At 36.9% G+C, this 13621-nt stretch overlaps 1 protein-coding gene across 6 annotated transcripts in view; it reads right to left on the reverse strand.

The window, feature by feature from the left end:
* The window catches only part of NYAP2 (neuronal tyrosine-phosphorylated phosphoinositide-3-kinase adaptor 2), a 180881-nt gene that overhangs the window by 48464 nt on the left and 118796 nt on the right, over nt 1-13621 (reverse strand). The gene's annotated exons all lie outside the window — the stretch shown is intronic.

Consider the following 13621-nt stretch of genomic DNA (forward strand, 5'->3'; position numbering starts at 1 on the left):
AGATTTATGGCCAAAGGTATTCTTATGGCATATTCCTGATTTATAAACATTCGGGATTATAATGGAAATGCTGGCCCTTCTGAACTTCAGCATCGCTGTGTGGAGCACTATAGGGTAAACACAGTTTTAACTATCTATATAATTTGGAGGAGAAGAGAGAGACAGAGATGTACACAATGCCTACACACAACTATACACAAAATTGTTTATTGTACCTTGAACAAAGATACCCGGTTAGATTTTGGGTCCCTTAATATTTTAATCTGTTGATGAACTTGTTTATGAGAAAAATAACATTTTTTTTTGTAAAATCCCTCAAGAAAACATTAATGAGAAGACAAATTTATCATTTCTAATGAGCAGGTATGCTGTACGTTATGGAATCATTAAGATACTATATGAATTACTGTTGGTTTATAAGCTTGCTACTGAAAAGAGAAGGAAGTATAAGGATTTTAACAATGTTTCTGACAGGAACATTTTTTCATCCCCAAGCGTAAAGGTCCTAGGACACAGTAACAAAAAAGCAATAGAATATCACAAAACAATTCCAAGCTGACGATTCACATAAAGAATATTTAGAGTAATCACAAAAGCACTATAATCTCAAAATCTAACAACTATTTACTGCCCTTCCTTGAACTTTTGGACCGCCTACTTTAATAGAGAAATATCATAAGGGGGAAGGCCCCTTCTTTGTAACCCAAAAGGCTACATAGGGAGAGCACTGAAGAATAGTTTGCATCCATATTACATGACACAGGCTTTTCAGGGACTTTCAGCATGGAATGTCTGCCACCAAGCCTTGTTTATGCATTCTTAGAGAGGCAGGGTAGTGCAAGGAGCTATGTAGAGAAATATAATGACATAGGGATTTATTCATTTAACATTTACACATAATTATAGCAGAAATATATCTATAAACTAATAACATGTGATTCCTGTAAATGCCATGTTACTGGGAAAGTGGAAGAGGAGAACAAATATCAGAAATTCGATGGAAATATAAACCAAAGACACTGAATAAGGGTCGAGTCCTGGGAGGAGCTGACTGCCTTCTTCAAAGTTCTGAGTGCCTATTTTCCAGTAAAACCAACAGAAATTGAGAGGGGCACATGTAATCTCATAGATTCAGGTCCTAACTAATAGTAAATGTGCACACTGAAGTTATGGAAAGAACGTATGTAACTTTACCCAAACTCCTTCATCTTATTGCAGCATTCAAAAGAACTAATTCACCATATCTTTCAATAGCCACTGTAAATGCTTTGATTATTTTAGTGAGAGCCTTTTATATTTGTGACTTCTTACTGCTGATTGAATACAACCACTTGAAATTTCACACACTGACAAAGTCATCCCTTAGTTACAGAAGAAGCACTCCAGTTGCATGTGGAACAATGGGGATCAAAAACACTTCAGTTCACTTTACAGAGCAGCATTTGTACTTATTACTTGATGCAAATGATTTTTCTGAATGTCACCTCTTATTTCTATTAGCTGAATCAAATGGCAGCAATTTTCTGCAAACAGACTGAGCTGTGGAAATAGTCAAAGGCAATTTAAAACAGACTGATTAAGCAATGAGACCCAACAGGCAATCAATTTTGCATGATGTTATAAAGTACTCTGGCAAAAGAGTGAAAAGAGGTGCAATGCAATGCTCTGATCCTGCAAACTTGCTACTGTGCATAATACTAAAAACCATGAGCAGCCTTAGTGAAATCACTTGCTTCAGTGGCACCACATCTGGTCATAAACATTATAGATAGCAGTGTTTTCAGAGTCAGGCTCTTTCTGTTAATTTGGAGAGACGGCGTAAACGGTCATTCACTTCAGTAGGAGCTATAGTAGTTTCTACCAGCTAAAATCTGCCCTGGAATGTCTTAGGGCTGAACAGTCCTAAAGTTGATCTGCATTAGTCAGTCTTTGTTAGTCAGCACTAAGGAAAAGTGTTTTATATATTTGGAATACTATGAGGAGGAAAATAGGACCGTCTCCTCAGCTGGTATTAAACAGTGTAGCTGCTGTGGAATTGGTGGAGCTATGTCAATTTACCCCAGCTGAAGATCTGGTCTCAGTTTATTTCTTAAGATTTTGTAGAAAATCCGTTTTCACTTGTCAGCCTAGATTTCATATATTTCCACTCCCCATCCTTTTCTGGGGAGCTTCAGCTCTGAGGTTATCTAAAAATTAATAAATCCTAAAAATGAAAAGCAGATTGGATCAGACTATAATCTCATGCAGCCCATTATAGGCCCCAAACATTGTTATTGGATGATACTTATCAGTAACACTGATGCACAGTCAGAAAAACAATATGCTGATATTTTCCATGGCCTTCTGGAATATTTGATTTCACCTGGTTTTGTAATATGTCAAGAACAATAAAGTACATGGCAAAATTAATTTTCAGTCACCTGATCTTGAAGATGGCCCTACTTTACTTAAATGACAAGAGGGAATAATTTCAGCTTCAAAATTTTACTTATATATTATTAATAATATATATATTTACTGCAAATTTAAGACCAAAGGAATTCTTATGTCATATTCTGATTTATAATCATACAGGGTTATAATGGATATATATATTATTCCCTCAAATCCCATGTTTTTGTAAATTCACCATAATACTTCCTGTTACATGTGAAGAATGACTAATTTTAACTGGCCCAATGAAGGTTTGAGAGGGGCAGAACGCTCCCCTCCCAGGCCATGGAACATAACTGGAACCATTCTGTGGTCACTATGACAGCTCTACAGTTATCTGGGCTGTCTCATGCCGTCTACCATTCTACACTACTCTACGCTACTGCAAATGGAACTCCATGGACCACAGCTCAGTGGCCCTTACACTAGTTAAAAACGTACTCATTGTTTTATATAAACGCCTCAGGCACTGATCCTGCAATGTATACTGTGTGAGAAGAAAGCTGCACACATGTGGAGCCATGGTGAAGTACCCATATTGAGATAACCTTATTATTTATCTAAGGCAAAACACATGCTTTTATGGGTGGTTGATAATTTTAGCTGGGACAAGCCAAGACTTAAAGGAATAGTTGTGCCATCCTGCAAAAGCTGTGGAAGGACTTCAGTGCTTAGTGTACCCATATTGACAGTAGGTAACATATACTCTACAGAGGGCTCATCACTTATTATTTAAATGACACAAAATAATGCAAATTGGATTTAAGATATACTATGCTGTTATTATCTCATTCAGATGGCTGGAGGTAGCAAAAGCCATAAAAGCTCTGTGTTAATGAGTTCCTTGAATCACATGTCTAAAGGTAAATCTTTTCACAGTCAAACGCTGAATTTTGAAAACTGAACATCATTATGGAAAGTGTCTTTATTGGTCTATAATTCTTCCCAAAATAGTACATAAAATGTAAATTTCAATAAATCATTTGTTGCTTTAAATATTTATGATACCCCTTCAGTGAGATTCCCATACCGGCGTTCAAATGCTTGAAGCACTTCCACATATCACTGTATTTCAATATTAAGAGATGGTCACTTTCCACATTTATTTCACCTAAATCCCAGGCCTTCTCATTTGATGAAAAAGATGGCAGCTAAAATCTCTTAGGCAGTACACATTTTCTAAATAATTGACATGTATGGTTTGAACATTATAAAAGATCTCTTAATGGGTGCATAGTTTTGATGTGATTTGTGGTTCTGAGGACTTGTAAGCTCTAAACAACCTGAGAAACGCAGCTAATCAGCCACTGTTTAGACCAAACTAATTTGACAATCGGAGCTAGGGAACACATTTTACCTAAAAAGCTATCACTGCAACAAATATGCTCTATGTGGCCAGCCTGCCACAAGCTGCTTAAGCACATATTAATTCTAGGACATAATGGCTTCTTATTGTAATGCTATCTAACAAATAGCAGAATCATTTTTAAAGAGACAAACAAGCAATAGTGTGAAGGAACTACACATGAGGGTTGCTCTGCTAACCTTCTCTCTGTAATCTGTAATTAATAAAGTAATAATCCATGTTTTATTCATTCTTTCTTTTTTCTGTCTTTTATAAATCTAAAATATAAAAAAAAACATTTAAAGCATACAACTCTGTTAATCCGGGGAATAATTTTTTCTACTCACGGTACCTAAAGAAACATATGTGCATAAGTCTTTGCAAGATTGGGATATTGATGTGGAAACCAGGTAAATCACTTGGAGATGGATTTTAAAAGCTCTTAACATTGGCTTTACTTTCCTTCCATTGAAGTCAAGGGGAGCTTTACTATTGACTCCAGAGTGAGTACAGTTAGGCCAATGCCAAGCTCTTTTCAAAATCCTACCTCTAACCTTTGTGCCTCAATTTATTTATCTGTAAATTGGGGATAAAATTTTACTCATCTTTATAAGGTACTTTAAAATCTTGGAATGAGTGCTTCTTCATAATGTCAAAGTATTATACTACCTTCTTGATGTGCACTTCTTTGTCTGATCTGCGCAGACCATCGTGTACAAATATATATTCAAAAACACCACAGAGAAAATAAACTGGGTATAAATTCTGCAAAAGGAAAGATTCAATGCTTTAAGAAATTATATTTATAACAAACAATTATGAATATATTACAGTGCCAACGAAAGCCTTTTTCTGATCTTTATTAAGCTTGTGGCTTGTCTAGTCTGTCTTTATCTGGTTGCTAATTAAGCAGAAGTTTGCTTTTCATATCAATTTTTAATACTCATTTCTCACAGTTAAGTGAGAATTGGAGCAGCTCAATTCAAAGCAGTTCTGACCTAGTTCCATGCAAAATCAATAGAGTGCCTGAAAAAGAGTCTCAGAAACCACCCAACATTCAAGGAGACAAGACTGAAATGCATCTAATGATTAATTCAACATAGGCGCCCATGGAATGGAGCGTAGCAGAGCTAGTAGGGAGGCACCCCCCACCGCCACCCCAGCAGCCTTTAGGTTTATGTGTGGTGGTTTTTTAACTGAAGGTGGTACCACCAGTGACCCTTGGCTCTGCCACTGTTCAAATTCTGGCTCCGCTTCTGGAATGTGAGTTTTTACTCACATCTAAATACAGTGGATATGTACTCTACCTGCTAACAGATGGAATAGGGAAGGGGCAGACAGACCTTGGAAGCTTAGAATTGGAGGCTACCTGTTATTTGGCTGATTTTCTGTAGCTAGGCCTCAAGGCCACAAGTGGGGAATTCTGGGGGATGTAGGAGAGTAAAGGAGGGCACTGGCAGGGGCGAATTTATACAAAACACAATCAAAAGTAGAAATAGGATGATAATTCCATGAAAACGAAGGGTTAATAAAAAATAAAGCATTAGGGTCATTCCAAAATAGAAATTAGGGAAGAATTAAAGCTGAAACATAAAAAAAGAAAACAGGGAAGGACAATAATAGAAATAGTCAGAAAATAGGTAACATTTTTCAAAAGTAGAAAAATAGATAAATTTAAAAAAATAGGTAATGGCTTTCAAATAGAAAAATAGGGCCAGATGCTGACAGCTTGGCTCCTATTGGGTAAGCACCTTATTTCATAACTGCAATAGCTTCAGAGTAGTGCCAATGACTTTAGTGGGACTATTTGTGGAGTAAGATACTCTTCGGTGGGAATAAGTATATCACATCTGGCCCACAGAAATGGAAAAAGACATGGGTTACAATAAATAATAAAGTTTAAAATTTAATATAAACTAAAACTAGCAAATGTAAAGACCTAACTAATAAGACATGCATCTAACCTCATTAAACATTTTTCTTGGTTACTGTCTGTCTATTTTTATCATTTCTTTGACTTATCTTTTTTGGATCCCATCCTGCATGTGTTAAACTTTGCTAGCATGAGTAGTCGTACTGAAATCAAGTTGAGCACATGTGTCTTTTCAGGATTGAAGTGTTAGCATGTAAACACTTTGGGGCAGGTACTGTGTCTTCTTCTCTCTATAGATGATCTGGTCATCTCTTCTGGCCTTAAACTCTATGACTCTTATAGTAACCTAGCATAAGAAAGTAGGGATTGGTCTCTTTATACTGTAACAATATAAATAATAGTAGCTGTGAACTCATCAATGGGTGGTGCTGTTGGGGCTGAAATAATGCACATTCTACTGTAACAATATAAATAATAGTAGCTGTGAACTCATCAATGGGTGGTGCTGTTGGGGCTGAAATAATGCACATTCTACTGTGAGAAAGAACTGCTGGAAATTACTGTGAATATATTGTGGTTTATACTGTTCTGAAAATAAATGGTTGGTTGTGAGATGTTAACATAGATACATATATTATTCTGGGGCTCAGAGACTGTTTTGCCACTTAGGAATATCAAACCACATGCTTCAGGTCTTAAGCCAGCCTCTAACTATTTGAGACCTAATGTGGAGGGCAGATGATTCCACCACTGCCTACTGCAAGATTTCCTTCCTATGAAGCATCTTGTAATGGCCCCAGTCATAGAAAGGATACTGGACCACAGGTGCAATCCAGTCTGGTAATAACTATGTTCCTACAGCCTCAGCGTGAAGGATTTTTTCCAACAACTTGTTGCTTGAATGAATAATTGGTATTAACGTTCACTTTGAATAAAAGAACTTGGTTAGTGTCTACACTCATTCAACAATTCCTTTTGCTCCAAACACTGTTCATCACCGTTGGATGGATTCCTGGTAAGCACAGGGTCCATTCCAATCAATGACCTCCTGAGGTCCCTTCCAACTCTGATATTCTATGAATCTATGAATGAAATAATAAGTCTTGAACAAACATTTTCTACTTTTATTTTTAAAAATCTCCACTCAAAAACAACTGAAAATGTTTTGACGGCGGAAGTGAAAAAGCAGGACATTTCAGATATCCTGGGACAGCACAAGAGAAAGTGGTGCTGACTTGGTGAAGCTGAATTATAGGGTCACTTTAACAAAAAGGTGAGTGCACAGACTTCATGGGTACAAGTTTACAGCCTCACTTGCAAATGCAGTCTCTTTCAATAGAAACTAATGGAGCTGTTGAATATTTTTAGTTGAATAGTTTTTCAACAAAATAGAACTTTTTGAATTATACCAACATTTTACATGAATAATTTACTGTTGAAATTTTCCATTTTTTTGGTCAAAACAACATTTTTATTTTCATTTAGTTATTAATTAAACATTTTGTTTATACTGAAATTGAAACAAACTCATGTTTCTGTTCTAATTTAATTTTTTTTTCATCTTTTATATTTTTCCTTTTTTCTCTCCCCCGCCCCCACTTTACCAGTGGGGAAAGGGTGAAAAGAGAAGAGGTGAATAAATATCAAATATATGAAAAAAAAATTAAATTTTGGATTTCAATCAAATAAAATCTGAACACTTTTTAAAAATTTCATTTAGATGATAAATGAAAAAGTCTATGAAAATTTTCAACTGAAACTAACATTGTTTGATTTTATTCAAAGTTTTTCCTGGAAAATAATTGCAATTTTTCTAACCGCTTTGAGTATACCACATTTATTAATGCTAATTTTTGTTTGATGGTTTAATTTTTCAACCAATGAGAGCACCTCCTTTTCATTACTAACAGAAATGTTCTGTTTGTATTTTGTTCCTTATACCACAGTTCAGTGGTTGAAGCACATGACTAAGGAGTAAGGAAATCTGGCACCAATTTGCATCCTGATCCTTCCAAGCTTAACATATGTGCTTAATTTTAGGCAATGTGAAAATGTTTGTGAGGTCATGTCCAAGTTAATTGCAGACCAAAGAGTAACACCCAGATTTACTGACTCCCAGTCACAAACTAACACCTACATTATGCTGCCTTTCTTATGTCCCTTTATCTTGAGTTAATATATTTCAGTGCTACAGTAGATTCACATTTCCAAAACAAGTTGTTTTTTTAAATTATGGATGTAAATCACACATCAGAATAAGGTTTACCCGTGTCTGTCTGGTTCAAACAATGAGGCTTTTTTCTTTCAGCTGAAGTTAGATTATCAATAGCTCTCCTATTCCCACTTAATGCATGATTGGATGTTAATTGCATGTTAATTTTTGTACCAAATAATTATTATGGATGGATGAATCCACTCATTACTAAAAGCAGCTTGGCCCTTTGTACAAAATTAAAGCCCAGTTGAACTTGACCCTTTCTTGTTTATTACAGTAATAAAAATTATTATTATTTCTCTGTGTTCCTGTATTTCTATTTCCAGCCTCAGCTGAACCCAGGAAGTTCTGGAAATCCCACAAGTTTTCCAGCTCAATATCCAGATCAAGGTGAGCTGGATAAACCAAATAAAATATCTCTGAACATTTGAGGTTTGCCCATCCATGATAGGCCCATGTCATTGGTTGTGTTGAGGTAAGATGTTCCTGGCAGGTTTTTTATGGAGAGACTGTGGGTAGCTAAGAGGATACAATGGGCCAAAAGTTATGTGTAATGTTCCAGCTAGTCACATTTACTAATTCTCCCTATCCCCCATATTAGTATCTATAGTCTGAGTATACGAGTATGCTGAGTCAGAGAGGCTTTTTGTATGGAACAAATTTTTCACACAAGAAGTAAAGCCCTTTTACTCCATTGCCAAAATGCAGGCCTAATCCAAAACCCACTGAAGTGAGAGTCTTTCCTCTGACTTCCCTGGCCTTTGGAGCAGTCCTTTAATGACTGCACTTAAGGACTGGGATCACGCTGCTGGGACTCAAATCAGAAGTTCTAGAAAGTCGAGATACTTCAAAGCTCATGTATAAGCAACTTAGTCAACCCAATAAATTGCTATTCTTTATTATGTAGATTGGTATGGAAAAGACATTTTAAGAAACGTTAAGAAGGGCAATAGTAGCTACAAGTGTTGCAAGGATTTCAGAAATTAAGGCAGGAACTTATTTCTTTTCTTTGTTCTTTTCACCCCCATGCACAGTTCCCACCATCTTCTCTCTTAAAATAACACAGATTCTACAGCTAACTTGTTTTACTGTAAGATGTCCAGATAATGCATTTAATTAACCTCAGTCTCTTGTCAAGAAGCAGTGACAGTGGCTCAGGAGATCCTGGGAGTAGCATTCAGATCATGAGCAAGGGTTGGAAAGGTCTTCTTTTAACGATGACTTTCTGTAGCTCTGATGTACACATTCTAATTTTGAAAATGGAAAGCAGACATTTGCTAGCAAAATTAAGTTTTGCTTATGGTAAAATTGGGGAAATTGTTTCAGCTTGGTTGCCTTTGGAAATGCAAAAATGATTTCTATATTGTACAATTGCTATGCTTTTTTTTACCTCTCTTCACTACAATTTGTTTTAAACAAGCTAATTTTGACTGTATTCTGAATAGACACACACATATATACTAGTCCCTACAATGGACTGTATCTGATCTGTGAAAATCTGTGTTATAAACATGCTGGTCCTAAAGAACATTTTCTATTATATAGAAAATATGGAGGGTCTGTACTTTGAATTTTGGGGGTCTTGAAACTACAGAAGCACTTGAATTCTATCCCAGCTTACAAGTATGAAACTCAAAGTACGCACAGTTTTGTGTACAGGCACAGCTGTGAAGTCCTAAAAGCAGCATATTAACACTCTCAGAGGAGAAGATTCCCTGATCAGCCTGCCAGAGGGACTGCCCACACTGTCACATACCCAGAGGAAGGTACAACGGAAAGTCAGACTCTGAAAGAGAGAGGCTGCATCTACACTGTGAGCTAGGGGCATGATTCTCCTGCTCTAGTACCCATAGTCACGCTGAGAGCTAGCATGAGTATAAACAGTAGCAGAGCCGTGGTAGCACAGGGAATGACAGAATAGGCACCGCTGAGCTGTGCCAAATACAAACCTGCCTCAAAATGGTGGGTGTGGACTCAGCGTGGCTCATCCGTGCCTCTGCCGCCACAACCCTGCTATCAGGGCTACGCTACTAATACTCATACTAGCTTGATGAGAGCTCGCATGCACACGTGTACGTAAGCATGGTCTGAATGAGCTCTCCCTTAACATCTGATCATGCACCGGGGAAAAGATTTCAGGAGCAGACCCTATTTGCATAGGCACACCTATCCTGCCTAGGTGTTCGGCAGACAGACCTGCTTTGCCAAAGTGATCAATTTTGGCTAGTTTTGGTTAGTTTTGGTTTAAAATGCTAGTTATTACTTCATTATTATTTTCACTGAGGAATATATGAGTACCATATATTTATCTCTCCACTCTAAAGGACTCAGATAAATTTCAACAGATTGTATTTATGCAATTTGACTGAAAGTAATGCATATTTGGATTTCTGGAAAACAGCACAAGGTTAAATGTTTTTACTTCTATTTTTATTATTTCTAGGCGCACATCAATCTGTTGTGCATTCTGCAGTTTACATATTTTAAAAAAAGCAGTATTTATAATATATTGCCAGTTTTGCTAGATGACTGTACAATTTTGAATATGGGCTTTTGTAATTACAAATGTCAGATTTGTGTCTAATAGCCAGATGCACAGCTGGTGTAAATTGACACTGCTCCATTGATTTCAACTGAGATATGCTAGATTACAACAATTGAGGATTTGGCCCTAGAGGTCTAATTTTCACAGACATAATTTTTTGTGGCTTAGAAAGTTCTGTGGCACTCAAAACTTGGAGCAAATAATTAAACTCCAGGTCTTCAAATGCAGCAAGTGTTGATTTGCTTATCAGTGGCGTCTATTAAATACAGACCAGAGTAGGTGCCAGTAATTTTATTTATTTTTAAAAGATCCATTTCTTTAAACATGTTTAATATGGCCAAGAAAACCCATATCCTACCTGTATATGTAATAAACAAAAAATAAAGCCTATTTCAACCTCGTGAAACCGTGACCAAAAAGTTGAAGACAGACTTTACTCAATTTCTTTTTTGACTATAGATTTTTAAGGGTTGTTTTTTTTTATTCCTAAAAAGAAATGTTGATTGAGGTCCATACACATCAGTCAGAAGCAGCAGCTGTTTATAAAAAAAAATCTGAGGAATTATTTATGAAATTACGTCTTCTTCAACGATTCTATATACTGTAGCAGTCCCAAGAGAATTTGATTTTTTCATGAGCCTAAATTGCTGAAGTAGAAGAGGAGACAATGTCATGGTCTCAGTTAACGAAACTATCGTGTCATTTCAAAATATGTTTTCTATTTTAATGTCTGTGTGTAACAAAGACATTCTTTCATTCAAATAATAAGCCACTAATTTTTCTGCTCCTCTCAAGCTCCACTGAAGGCCTCCCTTCTTGGCCCATTCTTGTGCAGGTTCTCCTCCATATTTATTGATAAATACATAAGCAGCTGAAATACAAGCTTTCCTCATTTTTTTTCTGTCCCGTTCTGCCATTTTGTTCTTTTTCCTTCCATTTAATTCCTTTTATAGAAGTGAATGGAGTTACAATAGTGCAAAACGGAGGTCATTCAGTGGTCATACTACAAGGAGTCTATCACCTCAGGGCCAGATTTTCAAAAGAGTCCAGCTTCCATCTCAGCCCCAGCCAGAGTGCTCAGCACCCGGCAACTCCCACTGTGACACCGATGGCCAGATTTTGGGAAGAGTTCAGTACCCAACATGCTGAAGCTGTTCTGAAAAGCTGGCCATGTGATTCTGGTGCCTAACTGGTAGCTGAAGGCTTATGAAAATCTGGGTCTGATGGCAGGTGCTGTGCTCTTTCAAAAGTGTGCCCTGTACTTACCAACAGACAAGAAGGCAAAGGCATGTCTAAGGAATTGAATACAAGGGTGGGGAGAAAAGAGCAAATGAAAATAAACATAAGCATTAAGGAAAGTGGGGTAGGGAGAATTAAGTACTCATACTCCAAGTACAGCAATTAACCTTGCCAGTTCCGATAACTTGTTAATGTTACCTAAAAATTGGCAGCATCCCTATAATATATAGTATATTGTTACCATCAGGAATTAAAGGGAAGTGCTGCAAAGAGCAGCACATTATTTGGTTATCCTGGGTTACTCAGTTATCTAATGCAATTGGCAAGAATTTAAGCATGACCACTGTATCCAGTTATGTTGACTGAGTCACTCAGTTTGCCCAGAGCATATGCAGTATCTGTCTTATCCACATCCTTAATGCAGACTGAATTAGAGAAATGAACAGCCTTCAGATTTTCTCATGCTGTTTTCTGTATACCTGTCTTTTATGTCATCATGTAGATATGTAGCCAACCATGATGATAACACAGAACCAAAGTGAGACGCGCATACACACACACACACGCACAGTTAAAACTACAATAAAAAACTGGCAGTGGCTGGGTCAGTACACATATTGAATCTATTTCCCTAAGTTAAGTATCCTCACACCTTCTTGTCAACTGTCTAAATGGGCCATCTTGATTATCACTACAAAAGTTTTTTTCCCCTGCTGATAATAGCTCATCTTAACTAATTAACCGCTCACAGTTTGTATGGTAACTTCCAACTTATCTGTATGTGTGTGTGTATATATATATATATTAAAAAAATCTTCTTACTATATGTTCCATTCTATGCATCCGATGAGGTGGGCTGTAGCTCACAAAAACTTATGCTCTAATAAATTTGTTAGTCTCTAAGGTGCCACAAGTACTCTTGTTCTTTTTGCGGATACAGACTAACACAGCTGCTACTCTGAAACCTACAATACAGTTGTATCTATAATGCTCTTTTCCGACTCATTCATTTCAGCCCATTTGATTTAGCTGGGTGAAATGCTATTGAAAGCCACAATGAGGGCTAGCAATTTCTATTTGCAAATTATTTATTTCTGTTTATTAATGGTCTTCTTTCCGACTGTAAATTTATAAGAGCTTCGTGTTTATATGCATGTTTTCAAGCTAATGGGAACTTGTTGTAGTTTATAGTAGTGACTGCTAAAAAGACTTGTGTGTTTGTGAATTTCTGCACATATTGTAAGATTATTGTATGCAATGAATAATAGTTGTAATGCAACCCTCTCCACAGGGTCTTGCAGAGTCTGTGGCTTCTGCCCTTTGGAGCATTTCACTGTACAGTTGTGACAGGAAGGAAATGTGTGATGTACTATTTTCAGAAGGTTTGGAGGTTTAGTTAAGCATCCGAAGATTTAGATAATTATACAGATTTTCTGATCCTTCTTGGTGTCTACTGAATTGTGGATTATAATTTCATTATAATCTTTCAGACAACATATATGGGGGGGTGGCTAACCACCTTAAAAATGAACTTATTCAGATTCCAAGCTGCCGTCATCCACCCACAAAGATTTCAAATCTACTACATGCCAAGGAATTAGTTCACAAAGTGATAGAGAGAAAGCTGAATTTTTCATCCTAGTGCTTTCCAAGGAGCTAGCATATGGATTTGGATTCCCGTCGGACAGAAGAGCATATGGGAAAAGAAAGTTTACAGAAATTAATCAGACCAAGCTAAATGCAAAATTCTCTTGTTAGATCTGTATGGCCGTCCAAGCTAAGTGTGGTAAACTCCTGCCATAGTCATTAGGAGTCCCCGTAGGTAGAAAGGGCAGGATATCAGAGTTTTATGTCTGGTGGATTCAAAGTGAGAATTTGGCCCTAATGAATGTGGGTTCATACTCCATTCAAATCTGCACTTGTCCAGATTGCTCACTTTCCCAAAACATGGTTAAGTTCCAATTCACAGGC

This window comes from Lepidochelys kempii, chromosome 9, assembly GCF_965140265.1.
Source record: "Lepidochelys kempii isolate rLepKem1 chromosome 9, rLepKem1.hap2, whole genome shotgun sequence".
Lineage (NCBI taxonomy): Eukaryota > Metazoa > Chordata > Testudines > Cheloniidae > Lepidochelys > Lepidochelys kempii.